We start from the raw sequence: 6,000 nt of genomic DNA, 5'->3' as shown, positions 1-6,000 counted from the left end.
CTCGTTTTTCCAGACTCTATTCTAGTACTGGTACGCGTTATTATAGTCCTAGTAGTTTGTTATGGTATTATAAACGTTTTTACGTAATTATTATCAACACCAATGCCTGTATTTTTCTGACCGGCTCCTCCACTCATTCGGAGAATAGATTTTCATAAAATCTTTACTTCATAATAAAAGGGAGATACAGGAGTTTTGTTTTAGGCCGGAGCTAAATACAATTTACAGCCCTAGGGCCTAAAAACGGGGCCCGACAATTTTAAGGCACACAGAAAAATATATGGAGTGCGTTATTTATTATTTGGCGGGCTAGTTATATTCATGGTGCGCATCGGGTAACAAAAAACTAGTGCCCACTAGATAATAATTAGCGCGCAACGTGTAATAAATTGCGCGAGGAATAAAAGCTATGTGCGACAGATATTAACCATTGTGCGCCAGCTGGATAATAACCCATGTCTGCCAAGTAATTGCCAAGTAATATGTTGTGTCCAGCAGATAATAATTAAATAACTTAATGGAATATTAATGTAATAGGAATAGTATAGACTTATCTCCCAACGCTCTTTTATTTCAGTTTAACAAAAGCAATTGACCAAAATAATGTTGTTGGGGGTGGGCTGGGTGTGGGGGTTGGGGACATTTATAAAAGATTAGATTGTGGAAGGTGTCACCCCCCCTCCCCCTCCGCTCATTCAGCCCAAGTCATTCAACATTTGTGATTTATACTTTTGAGGCTTAAGAATGCGCATTCACAAGTTTATAAAAACTACAACTAGGCTGTAGACTGGTCTTCATCCGTAACGAGTGACGATGCAAAATCATATGCATCGAAAATGTTTGAATTCGCCGGCCATAACCCACAAGCTCTAAATACATTTACAGCTTTGTCTGGAGTATAGCAGATTATAGAAAGGTACGTCTTCGTCGTTAGTCTAGCTTCTTCGTGAACACTCAGAAGTATCCCGGGGTTTTCCAACATCCATTCATCGGCAGCAAAGGTATATGAAAAATGATTTAAAATATGACCTGTCTAAAGGCTGCATGTTATGGGTAGAGTGAGGTGGTAATGTTATTAATTCTATTCCGTTGTCTCTCAGTATTCAATCGCAGCTACTGTCGTCTGGTGACCATCGTGAATTATAAGACTTTGGTTCTCCTTTCACGTACATTTAGTGAACTTCTGAAAATGTTTTAACCATTCGATGAATAGATCATTATCAGTCCACCCACGTGGACAAGCATGTCCTATCGTGAAGGGGCATCCATCATCAAAGAATATACCATTCTCTTTGGCGGGAAAATAAACATGGGTGGTAGGTATACACCAACTGCACTCATGGCACAGATAACCGTTACCAGGGCTCCGCGTTCACCACTAGTTATTTTACCGACTTGGCGGATACCCTTCCGTGCTATAATCTTATATGGATTTTAAACTGTTATCAATCCCGTTTCATCCATTATTCAAGACCCTAGAAGCTGTAGGCTACAATCTTTATTTTGAATAACCTCTTTATAGATGTCAGAAAACTGTTTTACCTTTGGTTTGTTGAAAACAACAGCTCTGGAAATGCCGGTTCCCCGTGGCACTCTTAAGGTGACATTGTTACGTGACAGAAATCCTTGCAACCAATCTTTTCCAGCCAACTTGGTTGCTTTGTTGAATGGGTGGTCACAATTCGTCCTTTTAGCTAAACCATAGGCGAGTTTTTGAGTTTTTGAAGATCTTTTACTGTCAATCCATACAACCGTTTTTCTATATCTATAACGTGATTCTTAAGAACATCTTCAATTTGTGAAGGAAGGACTTTTCTGTAGCGATCAAATTTAAGAACACGTGAAAACATTTACAGCACAATATTTTGTCTCATGACCTTAAACACGGTGTATAAATTTATATTAACTTTAGCCTTGGGCGTCTACAATATTTTTCAAAGTGAACAAGGGCCATAACTCTGGCATTAATTATCGGAAATTGTTGAAAATTTGGCTAAGTGGGTAAAACGCTGGCTGGAGGTCGCGTGTTCGATCCCTGCATTGGCCGAGAAAGTTCATCGGGATTTTCCGACGTATGGTTTCCCCGTGTCAGTGGTGCAGGACGGAGGTCCTGACAAGGACAGCTGTAAAGTCATTCGGATGAGACGTGTATACGTTGGCGTGCACGTAAAAGATCCCTTGGCAGTTTGCAATTTGATATAAGAATAGGCCATAGTGCCGCTGTCCGGGCAAAATGTCCCTCATAGCACACTGTATCGCGTATGCTCGTCTTCATTAGCCCAGTCGGAGCAGAACAGTAGGACGTTAAACCCCATTTCATTTCATGACTGCAAAGACCGTGTAAAGATTTAAAGTCTATCGGGTAGTGGGCCCCATGACCTTAAACAATGTGTATAAATTTAAGATCAATCGGATATTAACTTTAGCCTCTAAAGCTTCCACAAGAATTTTCAAAGTGATCAAGGGTCAGAATTATCGGAAATCGTTGAAAATCAATAGGATTCTGCGTCTCGTGATCTTAAACACTGTATAAATTTAAAGTCAATCCGATTTTAACTTTAACAGACGGACGGGGGCGACGGCAATATACGACCACATTTCAATGTGGACTTATAAAAATTGTTTGTATCATTTTGGGGTAATCAGCCCTGGGGTGTGTGGTATGCCGCCCAGGTATGGGCACTATGCCCCGAGCAGCAGTGGGCTAATTGCCCCACTTCCACAACTCGCGCAAGTTTGAAAGTTGCTGACGGTATGTCGACGTTAGATAAACAGGGCTTGCACAAAATGAAGCATTAAATACTGGTGTTATTATCGATATTTGATTTCTACATCTTTTATAGGTACACAACTACACTCGATGACTCCCATGTACAAATTAAGAAAAAGTGACCCCAAAATGTTAAAAGTCACACAGAATGCATACCTTTTTGTCCAGTGCGGACTGGTGGGCCGAAGGTCCACCTGTCTGGTCATTGACCAAGGCCCACACAAGTACGCGGCGAAGACGCGTCTCGAGCGCGACGAAGGCGTGCGAGCATCCGACAAGGGTTGGGGGGGGGGGGTCCTCCCCCCATGAATATTTTGAAAATTGACAATCGCAAACTCATTGTCCAAGCGTTTCAGACCAGAGCAGAAGAAGGCATTTTTTTATTTCCCGATACAATTAGATAACAGAATGACCTAAGAGCATTATCTTTAGATGAATTTGAGAATTCTCTTCAGTGTCAAAAACAAAAACCTTTTATTCTCCGTGATGAAAATAATGCAAATTATAATATACATACAGTACACGTAATTGACAGTTCTGTTGACGCACGTCACAGAATATAGCCAGAATCTTCGAACTCACAGAAGTAAACGAATATCATCATAAGCTCATGAACCTCACAAGCTTATGATGATATTTGTTTACTTCTGTGATGATAACGGATAATTGTTCTCCTTCCTTTCTCTTTTCTTTTTTTTTCTTTTTTCTTTCTCTATTTTTTCTTTATAGGCTTAGGCCCACTTTTTTTTAATGAGCTTAGGCCCACCTGTCACGGACAGGTGGACAGGTGGGCCCAGTCCGGAACTGTTTTTGTCTACAACTTCAATATTTTGGAGGTCATATGCCGTCATTAAAACCATAGAACTAGAATCTAGTTCTATGTTAAAACTAAAACACTACTGTGTCATAACACGTGACTCTCCCCTGCCAATCATATCCGAGGTTTTTTATTAAGGGCCCTTAACCCCAAGTAGGCACTTTATTAGATAAGAAACCTCATGTCTCAACCCTCCGTGTTTCGAGATAAGAACAGGGCCGTAACTAGCTCAGAGCAACCAGGGGAGCGAGAAGTGTTTTCATGGGTGCTGTAAAATAGACGGACAATGTATATCAATTTTTTTTATGGTCGAAAATCTTTTCACAGGGGGGGGGGGGGGGACTGCGCCCCCCTAGTTACGGGCCTGGATAAGAGATGGTGGTATTTAGTTCCATCTGGCATACCCGACGGGGATCACATCGGGCCTCAGTAAGCAGAACTGACAACAGTTTTCATCAAAACAACAATTATCAGTAACAATCATGTCTTTTTTTTTTTAAATCGAAGCGATAATAGCCTGACTCTCCGGCATTTTAGATTTGACATCGTTGACGTCACAACAGCCAATCAAAGTACTAACCTGTTGAGTTGCCCAGGAATAAAACAACTTAATTATGAATGTCCGTTTCAATTTTGATAAGAACAACACTTGATTTAATTTATTGACAATATTTGCAGATAAACCAAAGTTGTTTTACTAGAGTGGGGTGCATATGTTTAATACGTTCTATTAGTATACGGGGGGGGGGGGGGGGGTGGCTGAATGGTTAGCGTGCGCGCGCTGTATCATACAGTCTGTCATTGAGTCGACTGGCGTGGTTTCGAATCCCCGGTTGTACGTGACAAGGAGTAGGGTCGCCTGTCCAACCTCGTGGGTTTTCTCCGGGTCCTCCGGTTTCCTCCCAGTGCTAAAGACCCCTACGCGCAAGCGAATTATTGAAATAAAATTAAACCATGTGTTAGTCCCGAAATGACCTAGTTTGTGTCGAGTGGACGTTAAACCCCATCTCTCTCTCTCTCTCTATTAGTATACAATTAACTTATTTTCAAGATGTTACATGCATTAGTAATGAAATTAAGTTTGTCAGGTGAAACTAAAGCCAACAATCCTCAGTAATATCGTCTTCGTCAGCACTTTCTAACACTGAAAATAATTATCTGATATCCGTTAATTGCCATACAATTAATAATGCATGTCCTAATGATGAAGATACATGTAACTTCACAAACTTACGGCATCTTGAAGCAGCCAACTTCCGTTGAATCGTGCATTTATAAACAATCAATATAAATTTCAAAGCGATCCATTAATTTAACCTCTAAAGAGCGGCATGGGCGTACGAGCCGAATTTCCGTGTGGGGTTTATCATTTTAGCCAAATAAATACGGCGGCAATGCCCGGTGACCCTACCACAAAATAACCAGTAAAATCTCGATAAAAAAGGAGCTAACGCCTAGAGCGAATTTTCTGGAACTGAGAAATAGACGCCCAGAATTGCGTGATTTTGTGAAATTCTGAATTTTCACATTTTTCCTTGTATATCCACAAAAATTTTATTTTGCATCGCCATTTAGCCAGTGCCCGAAAAATTTGATGATTCCCCCCCCCCCCTTAAATATTATATAAATTATTAATAAGACATTAACTTACCAAGACCATAATCAACTCTCGATACCATCGTATAGTCTCGTCGGTTTCCAATAGGTTTAAATACGTTTTACCGTAAAAGTGGATAACCGAGACTTATTTATCGTAACAACGGTAGCAATGACAATGAAGGCTATACTGTTCTTCTAAGGACGAGTGCTCGGCTCAGAGTAATTTGACTGAATTTTCAATATATTCCCTTTTCATTATTTTTTTTTAACTATTATAGCGAGAATTGCCAGCTCTTTATCTAATCTTACATAATGGCCCTTTAATAAGATTTTATTCGTTGTGCATGGTAATCTCAACACATATCATCACAGTTTGCATGGAAATAGTAATTATGTTAGAAATAGTGAAGAGTGGAACACTGAGTCACCGAACAGTTTTTCTACATTTTTGAGGGGATGTTATAATCACGTGCGTGTTCTAATTCTGATTTGGCGGAGTTTTTTTTAAAAAACGACAGAAATAAGGCGAAGCCATTGGATTTTTATTAAATCATTTCAATAAGCTCCGGTTTTTTATGCTTTAAAAGCTATATGCAGTACAGTTTGGGAACAGTTAAATTTTAAATTAAAGACAAATTATTCAAGAGCTAAATTTGCCTATTGCAGGTCTTTCTTTGGGCTTTAGAACGGTTCGGTCATTTAATGATTTAATTTAAAAATGAAGAAGCGAGACTAAGCCTCGATTATGCCAGTATCGTGGTTACGATAATACACAATCAATACACGATATCTTGTCAAAACTACAAACAGTGAT

This window comes from Patella vulgata, chromosome 8, assembly GCF_932274485.2.
Source record: "Patella vulgata chromosome 8, xgPatVulg1.2, whole genome shotgun sequence".
Classification (NCBI taxonomy): Eukaryota; Metazoa; Mollusca; class Gastropoda; family Patellidae; genus Patella; species Patella vulgata.
The sequence above is the reverse complement of the archived record's forward strand: the minus strand, read 5'-3'. Positions refer to the sequence as shown.